The 15130-nt window shown below is 39.9% G+C and overlaps 1 protein-coding gene and 1 pseudogene across 4 annotated transcripts in view; one reads left to right on the top strand and one right to left on the bottom strand.

Annotated features, from left to right (window-relative positions):
- The window catches only part of Ophn1 (oligophrenin 1), a 344008-nt gene that overhangs the window by 247905 nt on the left and 80973 nt on the right, over window positions 1-15130 (top strand). The window lies entirely within an intron of this gene.
- Window positions 3573-3675, bottom strand: LOC123456991 (annotated as a pseudogene).

Raw genomic sequence — 15130 nt, 5'->3', positions numbered from 1 at the left:
AATAATAAGGGACATGTATAATTGTGGGCTGGACACTAAACTGGAAGATAAGAAAAGGGATGATAAAGGATGTTTTGGAGACAGTTCACACTTTGAACGTAAACTATACATTATGTAGTAGTGTTGTTAAATTAATGCATCAGTTTCTCTGATTTTAATATTTGTGCTCATGTTATATGAGAGAATGCCCAATTTTCTAAGAAATGTACACTGACATATTTAGGTGACAGTAACAACAATATCTGCAATACATATTTAGAAAAAATATTCATGTTAGGTGTGGTAGCACTTACTATCATTTTGGGAAGCTAAGATAGGAAGAACATGAGTTTGAGGCCAGCTTGGGCTGAGTGAGACCCAGTATCAAAAACATTGTGTATGCATGCATGTGCACTTATACTGTCCAGAGAAAATGATGAAGAAAATAAGAAGAGTATATGATTTCCATATCCAGTTGAAATATATAATGGAAATTCATTGGATCTTTTTCTTAACTTTCCTGTAAATTTGAAATTATCTAAATTAAAACCAAATTTTTCTCTCTTTAATTTCTTCTTCTATTCCCACTTTTGGGTCGGGGGTTGATTTAGATGAACTACCTTTCAAATACTCCAGTTTAATCATCATTTCTTCAAAATGCTAGAACCTTTTTACTTAACTGACTCTTATCGTTTAATTGTATTTGTGAATCCATTTCATCAATCAATGTCTGGCACGTCCGAGTACACTTATCACCTATTAATGTTTTATCCACTTCAGTCATAAGTAAACAAATTGTAGTTCAAAATATCAGATACCCTTGTAAGAACTCTGTATCTTCCTTTAAATCTCCTTGATGTAAGTTAATTTTTAATGTCTTCATCATGATTGAACAAACTTTTGCAGTTGCATGCTTTTATTTACTTTTAATGGTAAACTATATAATACTTATAGGTTAAATTTGTGGGAACAGTTTGTTATTATGTTCAATTTTATCTTCTCCTATTTCTAAGTGACTTACTAGTTCATTTCTGGTTGAGGTAAAATTCACTCAATAACCATCACAAAACAAACAGTTGAGTGGCATTTAGTACCTTCAAGTGTTGTGCAACCACCAACTCTTATCTAATTTCAAAACTTTTTCATTACTCTTAAAAGGAGCTGCTATACTCTTAAGTACTTATTTCCCATTTCCCTGCCCTGGGAACCATCACAGTCTTCTTTATTTAAGTGAGAGAGAGAGAGAGAGAGAGAGAGGGAGAGGGAGGGAGGGAGGGAGGGAGGGAGGGGGGAAGAATGTGTGTGTGTGTGTGTGTGTGTGTGTTGAAACAGGCTGTTAATATCTAACCCAGGCTGGCCTTGAGCTCAGGGAAGTCCTCCTTTCTCAGCCTACCAGTTGCTAGAATTACAGGTGTGAGCTATTAACTTGGCTTACTCCCATTTTTTGTAGATCTGTTTGTTCTGAGTAGTGTATGTCCTAGTGATTCCATATGGATGGATTTATGGAATAGGTGATCCTTTATGCCATGATTCCTTCACTTAGAATAATGCTTATGAAGTTTACCTATGCGGTAGTATGTTAAGTGTTTAATATTTTTATAGCTATCTCATTATGTTATATGGACATGCTATATCTTGCCTATCCATTCATCCACTGATGAACATTTGTGCCATTTCCACCCTGTAGTGTGTGTGAATAGTGCTACTGTGAGCATGCTTGTGTGCATGTACTCAGTTGTGTCCCTGTTTACAATTCTTTTAGTACATAACTAGGAGTTGAATTTTAGGATCATATGAGATCTGCATACTTTTTGCTTTAAAAAAAATATTTATTGGAGAAAAACAGGGAGAGAGAGATGGGGGGGGGTATGAATATGGGTGTGCCAGGGCTTCCAGCCACTGGAAGTGAACTCCAAATGCATATGCCACCTTGTGCATCTGACTTATGTGGGTACTGGGGAATTGAACTTAAGTCCATCCATAGGCTTTGCAGGTGAATGCCTTAACTGCTCAGCGGTCTCTCCATCCCTATTCTGCTTTTTAAAAAAATATTACTTAGTTATCTATCTATTTATTTATGAGAGAGAGGGAGAAGGGGGGAAGAGGCAGATAGAATTGACACACCAGCCACTGCAAATGAACTCCAGACATATGCATCACCTTGTGTATCTGGCTTATGTTGGGTACCAGATAATTGAACCTGGGTTCTTAGGCTTTGCAGGCAAGCACCTTAACCACTAAGCCATCTTTCCAGCCCATAGTTTGTTTTTGGGAAACTGCTAAATGGTTTTCATAGTAGCCAGATGATTTTATATATTCACCAGTAATGTACAAGGATCACATTTTCTCTCCATCCTTATCAGCTCTTGTAATTTTCTGCCCTTTTGATCATAGCCAATCTAGTGTATGTGAAATGATATGTGATTGTGGTTTTAATTTGAATTTCTCTAAGGCTTGATAATGTTCAACATCTTTATTTATGCGTGTTGACCATTAGTATATCTTATTTCATTCTTATTTGTATTTCTATTTTTCATCACAAAATTGAGAGGAAAGGAACATATGAATGGCAGCATAACAAGAAAAATTATATTCTTGGGGAATTCTGAATACTCAGGTTAGTAGCTTCATATCTACCATGAAAAATTATACCTGGTTGTTAATTTAGTGTACATTGGCTAAAACTTTGGCAAATGTCTCATAAATTGAACTATACTCATTAGAGCCTGCCACTCAAAGATTTAATAATAGTTATTTTGACAATTTGCAAGGGATTTAGAAAGTTCAATATATGTAGTGATTCTTCTTTGTTGAATTAATTATTTAAACTGTATTAATTTTGAAGCTGAAGCTGCAGGTGCAAGGACTTATTTAGTGGTGTGAGTCTGGCAGAGACTTTAGCATACAAATCTCAACTGTGACTCTGTTATTATTTATAATGGTTATTCCTGAATTTGAGTATTATGGCAAATTAGCTGCAGGGACTTATTATGGCTTTCATGAGTGTTAGTCACTTTTATGTTCCATTGCAACTATTCCTTCATATAAATATTGAAATTTCTTCCAAAATAATTTGAAAATTTGAATTTATGAATCTATTAAATTATAGATGAATATTATATAGGCTACATTACATTCATATTTCACTGGCTTTAGAAGACATAAATACATTTCATGAAGGTTCTAAAAGTATTAGGTACTCTAGGTATTATGTCTATAGTGGATATAAGCCCTGCATGTTTGTGTGTGTGTGTGTGTGTGTGTGTGTGTGTGTGTGTGTGTGTGTGTGTATATATATATATATATATATATATATATATATATATATATATATAATGATATTCTGCAGTTATCTTTAAAGACTTCCATCATTGACTTTTGAATTTTTGACAGTTGAAATACTTGCTTTCTTTTTTGTCCATTCATATTTATTTATTTGCTTTTGTGTGTGTCATGTATGCACATGTGTGTATCCTTCCAGAGCTCCATCCACTTGTTTACAACCAGATGCACTTGCCTGCAGTGGCTGGAGCCAAGCATCAGGTGTTCCACTCCATTTTTCCATCTCTCTTCTGTCCATTCTTTTGTTTTGGCAATGTAGCTCACAGTTAAAGGGGCCACCTGTGATGGGAAATGGGAGCTGCAACTTGACCCCTGCAGCCACTTGCAGGTGTGGTGGGGGCTCAAAGGCAGCACATCATTATCATTATTATTGTTATTATTAGTGTTATTATTAAGTAGAAACTTTGTATGGATATGTTATGTGTTGGTACCATCATTTCCCTCCTCCCTTTCCCCTTCCACTGAGGGTCCTTCTCATTGGGATTGCTGGTATTCACCATGGAGTTGTGAGAGCAGCAGTTAGTCATGTGGGGAGGGCGGTGCCTCTGGGTATTCCCTCCCACCCTGTAGCTCTTACATTTTTTCCGCTCCCTCTTCTGCAAAATTTCCTGAGCCTTGGTGGGTGTGCTTTCAGTCTACTTTAGTGTTCAGCACTCAGCAGCTTCTGGATTTCTTCTTTGGTGCATTCTGAGTATCCATAGTGTCTATTTCCATCACCCTGGCACAGGTTGTCAGGCTAGTGGTAGAAGCAACATGCCTGCTCATCTCACCAATTCCTCTGTGGTTTCATCTGGATTGTAGCTGCTGTGCTAGGTATGATTCATCTCCTGCCAGGGAATTAGATATCTATTCTTGTCTTGTTTATAAATTTCGGTTGTTCTCTCTTCTCACTGGTTCCTGAAAAAGGAAAAAAAAATAGATTTTCCAATGGACAGTGAGATAGGATAGGTTAAAGGGGATAAGCATTGTTAATTTAGAGAGATTTTGATGGTTGTGGCCTTACTTTTGGCCAAAGACTAGTGGTCTCCATAGGATTTCCAATACCAACTATGGGTTCCTATCCACTAGGTGGCTCTTGTATCCAATTAGAGAGCCATTGGCTGCCCACCTAGGCTGTGTGCCACTATTGCAAGGTGTGTACATCTTAGACTACCCTCATAATTGGAGAAAATCTTCATCAGCTATGCTACTCACAGAGGACTGATATCTATAATGTACAAAGAAATCAAAAATCTATGCAATAAAAAATGAAGCAATCCACCCAAAAAATGGGGCAGAGATCTTAATGTGGAATTTTCAAAGGAAGAAATACACATGGCTATTACTCACCTAAGAAAATGTTAAATATTATTAACCATTAGGGAAATGTAAATTGAAACAATTGAGAGATTCCACCTTAATCCAGAAAGAATGGCAATCATTCAAAAAATCAAACATCAATAAATGTTGAAGATGTAGGGAAAAAGGAACCCTCATTCACTGCTGGTGGGAGAATAGACTTGTACAACCACTATGAAAATCAATATGTGTAGACTCTTTAAAAAGATGAAAATAAAGCTACTAATAACCTAGTCACTCCTCTACTGGGCATCTACCATAAAGGCTCCACTTTCCACTTTAGAGATATTTGTTCAACCATGTTTATAGCTGCTCAGTTCACAATAGCTGAGAACTGGAATCAACCCAGATGCTCATTGTTTGATGAATGTGTGTGTAGAATCTGCCTATGAGGTGATATGTGGAATTTATCTTTCTAAATTTATCTTATTTCACTTAACATGATGATCTCATGTTCCATCTATTTTCCTACAAATGACACAATTCTAGTCTTTATTATTCTATGTTGACTTCCTTAATCTCATTGCTCATTATGTGTCCTTATCTTCTATCATTGGCATTTTGGATCAATGATCCCCCTTACTCCCTTTCCATAGGCCAGTCATAGTGTTTTCTATCAGTCACCTTTAAAATGCCTGTAGTAGACAGCTTCAGGTTCGCTGAGATGAACTTCCAGACCAGGCACAGTTATGGAGAAAAGGATTTATTGAAGCTTACAGATCCAGGGGAAGTTCCATAATAGCAGAAGAAGATGGCTTGCTTTCACAGGACCAAACACATAGAGAGAAGCACAGCCAAAAAGCCAAAAGCCACATAGCCCAGCACACTTCAGGAACTCCAGCTAGGCACACTTCGCATATCTTTAGAGTGAAATCTCAAACCCATCACCACACGTTAAGATCTGTCCAGTGACACTGCCTCCAGCCAGGTGGCTGCAGATGCAAACTACAAACTAATAAAACACTGAATATATTGACGGCCATCTATTCAAACTACCACAATCCCTTTCCTTAGTCAAGTTGCTTTTACTGCCTTAAGCCTTTCTTTGTCCTCTGCCAAGACTGGAGAAAACAGTTGTCTTGGAGAACTTTAGCTTCCTTTGTTGAAGGATGGTGCTAAACACAAATCCATAAGAACTCAGTAAATTTCTTAAAGATCTTTGGTTCCAGGAATGCATGATACAAATTGTATTTAGACACTAATTTTCAAGCTAGCCATGAAGGTTGAACAAATTTATATCAAAATGAATTTTGGAATATTGGCCACTCTGGACTCTAGATGGAGTGCGACCCTGTCTCTCTCTGCCCTCAAGAAGAAAGAGAGAGATAGACAGAGACAGAGATGGGGCGAGAGTAGAGAGAGAGAAGAGAGATTGTAGCTCAGTAGAACAGGGTTTGCACAGCAGGCATACGATCCTAAATTCTGTTCACAGCACACTCTTTAAACACATTGCCTTTCTGCTGCCTGCCAACTTGTAGTTCTTTTTAGAAATGAAATTTGTCTGTGACTTTGCAAACTTTCTTCATATTTAATTTCTTGGTCTGTGCTATTGAAATTTCAGTGTTGATTCTAGTACATCACTCTCCATCATTACTGTCCATTATGGTACACCATGCCTAATCAGTTCAGTTCTCCAAAGATTAAAAAGAAATTGTATCTCTTCCTGAACAAATCCTGAAAATGTGTCAGTCATATGCTTTGATGATCTATAAATGTGCCACCAGCTCTGGTAATTAGAATGGCTCACAGGATATAGTTATATTCATGGCTATGATTTATTATTGTTGAAAGATACTAAGCAAAATGAGCAAAGAGGAAGAATGCATGGAATAAAATGTACAGGAAATGAGGACAAACTTCTGGGAGCCTTTTTGCAGTGCTGTGACTCAGGATTCACTGTCCTGTGTACTGGCTGTGCTAGCATGTGATACGTTCTATATTACAGACTGAGTGTCATCTGGGTAGAGAAGACTTAAGACCCTACTTGTTTTTCGCTTTATTTTTTTCTTGAATTTATAAATGGTTCCCCTGTGGACAACTCATAGTTTTCTGGTACTCTTGTTTGTTTGTTTGTTTGTTTGTTTGTTTGTTTGTTTGTTTTTTCCAGGTAGGATCTTGCTCTAGTGCAAGCTGACCTGGAATTCACTATGTGGCATCAAATTCATGGTGATCCTCCTACCTCTGCCTCCTGAATGCTGGGATTAAAGGCATGTGCCACCATGCCCAGCTGTTGGTACTCTTTTTATATAGCTTTGCTATGTCGAGGTTTGTTTTGTTTAAAATTTAATTTTGTTCAGGTTATACATGTATAACCACTCCTTGGCTTACAATGAGATTATATCCTAATGAACCCATTTTAAGCTGAGAATACCATAAGTCAAAGTTTATAGACTAAGCCTAACCTAATGAACAGTTATTTTTAGCAACATAGCACACTTAATAGCATGTTCCTTTCCACCACCACCACCATATGTCTGGCTGGGAGCTGTGGCTCATGGCCATTATCCAGTTTCATGAAAGAGTATATCATAGTACATATGGCTAGTGCCACAAGTTAAGCATTTAAAGAAAAAATTCTTCTGAATGTGTGCATCTTTCATATTATTTTTTTTTAGTCTTTTTTTAAATTTTTTTTTTATTTGAGAGCGACAGACACAGAGAGAAAGACAGATAGAGGGAGAGAGAGAGAATGGGCGCGCCAGGGCTTCCAGCCTCTGCAAACGAACTCCAGACGTGTGCGCCCCCTTGTGCATCTGGCTAACGTGGGACCTGGGGAACCGAGCCTCGAACCGGGGTCCTTAGGCTTCACAGGCAAGCACTTAACCACTAAGCCATCTCTCCAGCCCTCATATTATTATAATACAATGAAAATAACTCCCCCTCCAAAAAACCTTAGGATTTTTTTTTAAATTTATTTATTTGAGAGCGACAGACACAGAGAGAAAGACAGATAGAGGGAGAGAGAGAGAATGGGTGCGCCAGGGCTTCCAGCCTCTGCAAACGAACTCCAGATGCGTGCGCCCCCTTGTGCATCTGGCTAACGTGGGGCCTGGGGAACAGAGCCTCGAACCGGGGTCCTTAGGCTTCACAGGCAAGCGCTTAACCACTAAGCCATCTCTCCAGCCCAACCTTAGGATTTTTATCAGTAACATGAAAAGAAACAATAGAGTGAATAGAGAGCCAACAAGAATTCTGAGAGAAAAGTGGGTAGTCTAGGCCCATCTCATAAGGTTCAGAGAGATTCAAGGACTCTTCAATGAACTGGCATAGAGTCTCCTCATGACAAATGTTGTCAAAGAAACTGGTTGCATTCTGCCCGTGTCCTCAGAACTTAAATGACATTGAACTCAAAAGTAATAGATTCATTTGTTTGATGGGGGCAATTCCAAGGCAAGATAGCATTCAGGGTCTTGATGATAAATCATTTTTCATTGTTAAAGTGAAAAGCACCATTGAAGAGAAACCCCTTGCACTGAACTAGGATATAGGAAGGGTGTCCTGAGGGTATATCACAAGCATCCATCTTGTGAACTTTCAAATTCACTTGAAGGAAGAAAGCCTGAACTGAGGAGGTTCTTGTTTAAACATAACCACCTGAGGAAAGGTTTATCCAGGATCCCTCTGGAAAGCATACACAAAGGCCTCTACAACTGTGGTGGTGGGGGCAGGATTTATCTGAAGAAGGCAGCAAAACTTGGTATAGTTCTGTATGTATTAATGGATTTGGAGGCATGAAAGATGATGTAAGATGAAGGGGGTCTTGGAGTACTTCACAATGGTTCTAGAGAGCAACTGAGGCCCTGGGTATTATAGAGGTGCAAACCATAGGAAAAAAAAAAAAAAAAGAAGAAGAGCTTAAGGCATGGAATGGAGCTAGCCCAAGAAAGAGGGGCTCTGAGTGCTACAGACAGCAGAGCTAGAAGGGTGGGCTACCCAGGTCCTTTGGGGCCCAGATGATGCTAGACTTCAGGATTTGGAGTTTGCCTTGCTGAGTTTCAGTCTTGCTTAGGTCCTGTCATTCTTTGCTTTGCCCTCATTCTTCGCTGTTGGATTGAGACTATTTACTCTGTGCTAATTACTTATAATTTGATGTTATAGGAGCTCATAACTAAGGATTTGCCTTATTCTCAGAAGAGACTCTACTCATACTTTTAAGCAGTGTTGGAATTGCTAAAGATTATGGGGACTGTTTCAGTTAGATTAAATACATTTTGCAGTATAATATGGCCAAGAGCATATGGGGAGAAGAAGTGGAAAGTTATAATGTAAAACTATATCACTTTTGGGGGGTATGTAAAGTTGATAAGGGGTGTATTTGTGATGATTTATATTCCTTGTCAACTAGACAGGAACTAGAACTATATAGAAAACAAACTTCAGAACATGCCCATGAGGGATTATCTAGATTGAGTTATTATCTGAAAATGTCTGTGAAAAATTATTTTTATTTTTTATCTTTTGAATTTAAATTTTATTTTATTTATTTGAGAGAGATGGAAAGAAGGAGATATAGATATATATATGTGAGAGAGAAAGAGAGTGAGAGCATGGGTGCGCCTGGGCCTTTTAGCCATTATAAATGAACTCTAGACCCATGTGCTACCTTGTGCATCTGGCTTATATGGATCCTGGGGAATTTAACCTGGGTTTTTTGGCTTTGCAGGCAAACACCTTTACTGCTAAGCCATCTTTCCAGCCTGAGAGATTATTTTTTTTAATTATTTTTCCATTCATTTTTATTTATTTATTTGGGAACGACAGAGAGAGAGAGAGTGTGAGTGTGCACCAGGGCTTCCAGCCACTGCAAACAAACTCCAGACATGTGTGCCCCCTTGTGCATCTGGCTAACATGGGTCCTGAGGAATTGAGCTTTGAACAGGGGTCCTTAGGCTTCACGGGCAAGCACTGAACCACTAAGCCATCTCTTCAGCCCATGAGAGATTATTTTGAATAAGATAATTGACATGGATAGACCTACATAATTGTGGGTGACAGTATTCAACAAATTGGGGTGTTTAACTGGATAAAAAGAAGAAAGCTAGGTGATCAGGAGAATTTATCTCTCACTGCTTTCTTACTGTGGACTGAATGGACTTCCTCAAGCTCCTACTGCCATACCTTACTTGCCACGATAGTGTGTAACCTCAAATTGTAAGCCAAAATAAGCCCTTCCTTAAATTACTTCTGAGTAGGTATTTTGTCCAGCAATAAGGAAGTAACTACTACAATAAGTAACACTGGTGATAACAGCTATCCTTATTCTAAGAGAAAAACATTTGACTTTTTACTACTGAGTATGATGATAGCTGTGTGGTTGTCATATATAGAATTTATTGTGTTCATATACATTATTTCTTTGCATCTTTTTTTCTTTTTGGGGGGGTTTTTTCAAGGTAGGGTCTCATTCTAGTCCAGGCTGACCTGGAATTTACTCTGTAGTCTCAGGGTGGCCTCGAACTCATGGCAATCCTCTTACCTCTGCTTCCTGAGTGCTGGGATTTAAGGCGTGCACCACCACACCTGGCCTTTGCATCATTTTTAGTTCTTAAAATATTTATTTATGGGCTAGAGAGATGGCTTAGCGGTTAAGTGCTTGCCTGTGAAGCCTAAGGACCCCAGTTTGAGGCTTGACTCCCCAGGACCCACGTTAGCCAGATCCACAAGGGGGCGCACGCATCCGGAGTTTGTTTGCAATGGCTAGAGGTCCTGGCATGCCCATTCTCTCTCTCTCTCTCTCTTTCTCTGCCTCTTTCCCTCTGTTGCTCTCAAATAAATAAAAAAATATATTTTTTTTAAAAAGTATATTTATTTATGTCGGGCATGGTGGCGCACGCCTTTAATCGCAGCACTCGAGAGGCAGAGGTAGGAGGATTGCCATGAGTTCGAGGCCACCCTGAGACTACAGAGTAAATTCCAGGTCAGTCTGGACTAGAGTGAGACCCTACCTCAAAAAACAAACAAGAAACATATTTATTTGAGAAAAAGAGAGAAAGAGAAAGAGTTGGGGACGGGGGACAGAATGAGTACACCAGGGCCTTTAGCCACTGTAAAGGAGCTCTAGACACATGTGCCACCTTGTGCATCTGGCTTTATGAGTTTACTGTGGAATTGAACCCACATTCTTAGGCTTTGCATACAAATGCCTTAACTGCTGAGCTATCTATCCAGCCCATAGTTGGTTTTTTAGTGTGAATTAATGTTGAATTTTGTCCTTTTACTATATCTAGCAATATGATCATGTGGTTTATGTTCCTTATTTTGTTAATGTTAACATTTATTGATTTGCATATCCTTTCCATCCTTGAATCTTTTGGATGAATCTCATTTATTCACTGTATCAGTTCATTTTTTTGCATCATTTTGATCAAATAGCTAGCAAGTAGCAACTTAAGGGAGGAAATGTTTATTTTGGTTCATGGAATCAGGGATGTCATCCATTATCGGGAAAAAGACATGGTAGTGGGGATAAACTAAGGCTATTTACTCATATAACTGTGGACCAGGAATCAGAAAGAGGCCAACAAAAAGGAGGGCTGGGTTATAAATCCCAATGCCTACCCCTATAGACTTACTTCCTCCAGAGAAACCCTACCATCAGAAGTTCCACAAGCTCTCAAAGAACCTTACCATTTGAGAACCAAGAGCTCAAACATACGAAGTTTTACTTTTAATGCATAATATTCATGGTGAATGAACTTTTTAAATATATAGTTAGATTTGCTTTACTATTTTGTTGAATTTTTTTTGTATCTATGTTCATCAAAGAAATATCTAGTTTTTGTTGCTATTATTGTTGTGTTCCTACATAATTGTGGGGGTTTGATCCAGGTGTCTCCCATAAACTTAAGTATTCTGAATGCTAGTCTCCCCAGCTGATGGCAATTGGAAATTAAACCCTCATGGAAGCACTGTATTGTTGGAGGCGGGCTTATAGGTGTTATAACCAGTTTTACATGCCAGTGTTTGGCACACTCTCCTGTTGCTATTGTCCACCTATGTTCACGAGGGGGTGATAGCCACCCACTGCTCATTTTGTCATTTTCCTTTGCCACATGGAGCTTCGCCTCAAGTCTGTAAGCCAAAATAAACCTCTTTTTTTGCCCACAAGTTGCTCTTGGTTAGGTGATTTCTGCCAGCAATCGAACCTACTACAATAATATAGTTGGCACTGAAGAGTGGTGTCATTTGATGGTATAACCTGACTATGTGGCTTTGACTTTTTGGAGATGATTTTCAAGAGTAATGTGGGAGGATTTGAAACCTTGGACTAAGAGACACCTTACAGCACCGTAAGTACAGCTTGATGGACTATTCTGGTCAGAGTTGAAAGACCTGAATGCAGTAAGAACTATGGACTGAAATTTGGCTTATGAGGGTGAGAAAGTATTTTGCCTGGACTGGGGTTGAAGCAGTTTGTGTGAGAGGCTTGCTGTTATGCCCATGTCCTGAGAACTTATGCAGGGTTACTTTCCATAGAAATGGATTGGTGTGAGCAGAGAGATATGGCAGAGAAATGAAATCTTTGGGCTGAAACTTCTGCCTGTTCAGCTGTACTTATTAGAGAGATTACAACATTTAAAATTGGGCCAGCTAATGCTCGAGGAAGGTCCTGTTCTTCAAAGTCTGCTTTATTCCCCCTTGGATTAACAAATTGGCATCTTACCTGGTAATGTGGAACATAAGAAATGCAGGAAAGAGTAATTGAGTTTGTAACACCATCTGCTTCACCCCCCCATTAACAAATTGGCACCCTACCCAGTATTGTGGAGTTTAAGAAATGCAGTAAAGAGAGGGCCATTGAATTTGCAACACGGTCTTGTGTTTTGGAAACGGCCATGAGCAGTGTGAAGCAGGTTTGCTGGATGCCTAAATATAGACCCAATGGAACTGTGAGGATGAACCATGGGTTGCAGTGGAGACCCAGTGGAGATGCTGGCTGCCAAGGAGAGCTGCCGGCCCTGGGTGAAGTTTCCAGGACTGTGAGTAGCCTAGCTGGAGAGGCAGAATTGAACTCCAGAGACTTGTTGCTGACTAGGATTATATGTTCTTAGAGACTTGTCACTGGCTAGAGTGGTTGGTCTTGGAGCTACAGAGTTTGATGTTTGCCCTGGTTGTTTTAAATTCTGTATTGTTTGAATATTTCTTTGCTATGCCCAGTGCCATGTTTTGCAGTGTGACTGTTTAGTTTATGCCATTATGGGTTTTGGGGGGATGTTTTTGCTATTATTGCTCAGTTAAAAGACCTTAGATTATGGGGATGTTTGAACATCATTAGGATTGATAAAAACTATGGGGACTCTTGAAGTTGTACTAAGTGCATTGCATTTTACACCATGGGTAGTTATCAGTTTATTGGGGATAGGGGTGGAATATGATGATTTAATTCAAGTGTCCCCTATAAACTTAAGTATTCTCAATGCTAGTATCCCCAGCTGATGACAATTGGAAATTAAAGCCTCTTGGAAGCAGTGTATTGTTGGACTTATGGGTGTTATAACCAGTTTTCCCATGCTAGTATTTTATACATTCTCCTATTGGTGTTTTGTGCATCTAATATTCATGAGGGGGTGATGTCCACCCTCTGCTCAAGTCGTCATTTTTTTCCCTGCCACTGTGGAGCTTCCCCTCAAGTCTGTAAGCCAAAATATACCTCTTTTTTTTTTTTCCCACAAGCTGCTTTTAGTTGGGTGATTTCTGTCAGCAGTGACTGCAACCTGACTGCAACACTGTCTCTGAGATAAGGTTAATCCTGGCATTATAGAACATCTTCAGGAGAATTCTTTTATTTGTTTCTCTTTTATTTGTTTCTTGTTAATATAATTTAGGGAAAACTAGTATTAGTTCTGTAAAAGTCTGAACTTAGCTATGACTCCATTAGATTTTTGACTTTTCTTTGATTTAAAGTTTTTCTTTATTATTGAGTCAGTCTCTGTAGTTACTACTAGTCTGTTTTGATTTTGTGATTCTTCCTGAGTCCATTTTGTAAGGTTTCAAGACACACAAGAAGAGGTTTTGGTGGTCCAGCTTTCCTTGCAGAGATGCTGAGAATCAGAGTTTATCTCCCATTCCTGAATTCCTACATCAAGAAAATAGTCTAAGGTCAAAGCTTGAACTAGTGATCAGACTGTTTCTTCAAACCTTGGGAGATAGCTGCTAAATACGGGCAAGTTTAGAAGTCACCTTTATGGTTTTATTTCTTTCCTTCCCTTCCCTTCCCTTCCCTTCCCTTCCCTTCCCTTCCCTTCCCTTCCCTTCCCTTCCCTTCCCTTCCCTTCCCTTCCCTTCCCTTCCCTTCCCTTCCCTTCCCTTCCCTTCCCTTCCCTTCCCTTCCCTTCCCTTCCCTTCCCTTCCCTTCCCTTCCCTTCCCTTCCCTTCCCTTCCCTTCCCTTCCCTTCCCTTCCCTTCCCTTCCCTTCCCTTCCCTTCCCTTCCCTTCCCTTCCCTTCCCTTCCCTTCCCTTCCCTTCCCTTCCCTTCCCTTCCCTTCCCTTCCCTTCCCTTCCCTTCCCTTCCCTTCCCTTCCCTTCCCTTCCCTTCCCTTCCCTTCCCTTCCCTTCCCTTCCCTTCCCTTCCCTTCCCTTCCCTTCCCTTCCCTTCCCTTCCCTTCCCTTCCCTTCCCTTCCCTTCCCTTCCCTTCCCTTCCCTTCCCTTCCCTTCCCTCCCCTCCCCTCCCCTTCCCTCCCCTCCCCTTCCCTCCCCTTCCCTCCCCTTCCCTCCCCTCCCCTCCCCTCCCCTCCCCTTCCCTCCCCTTCCCTCCCCTCCCCTCCCCTCCCCTCCCCTCCCCTCCCCTCCCCTCCCCTCCCCTCCCCTCCCCTCCCCTCCCCTCCCCTCCCTCCCTCCCTCCCTCCCTCCCTCCCTCCCTTCCTTCCTTCCTTCCTTCCTTCCTTTATTTTTCTTCTTCTTTCTTTTTGGTACAAGGGGTATAATGTGTGAACCAGGGCCTTGTTACTACCAGGCAGTGTTGGTCTCTTTTCCTTTTAACACTTTAAATCCTCCACTCTCTTTGGTTTCTCTAGAGAAGTGCAATGTAGTCCTTATTTACTGTTTCTCTTCTATAGGTAAGTTTTTTTTTGCCTCTTTTTGAAATCCTTTCAATAATTTCACATTGTCATTGATAACTTTAAGTCTGATTATGATATGCTTTAGTATGTATCGGTTGGTACATACCCTACTTAGTGTGCTCTAAGCTTCCTGTATTTGTGGATTGGTATTTATAATTAGTTTTGGGAAATTCTTTATCAATCAGTTCTCCTCCCTCCCTCCCTCTCTTCCTTCCTTCTTAGTACATGGAATTAAACTAGAGCTTCCCACATGCTACATAAGCTCTAACACTGAGCTACATCTCACAACTTTCTGTCTTTCTTTTTACATCTTTCATCATTCAGGTAATTTTTATCATGTGTATATTACATAGCTTTTACATATTCCATTCTGTCTTTTTCAGTCTTGTGTCTGTTGGCATTGCAGTTTTAG

Source organism: Jaculus jaculus, chromosome X, assembly GCF_020740685.1.
Source record: "Jaculus jaculus isolate mJacJac1 chromosome X, mJacJac1.mat.Y.cur, whole genome shotgun sequence".
In the NCBI taxonomy this organism is placed as follows: Eukaryota; Metazoa; Chordata; class Mammalia; order Rodentia; family Dipodidae; genus Jaculus; species Jaculus jaculus.
Note: the sequence above shows the minus strand (reverse complement) of the source record. Positions and strands in the feature narration are given on the sequence as shown.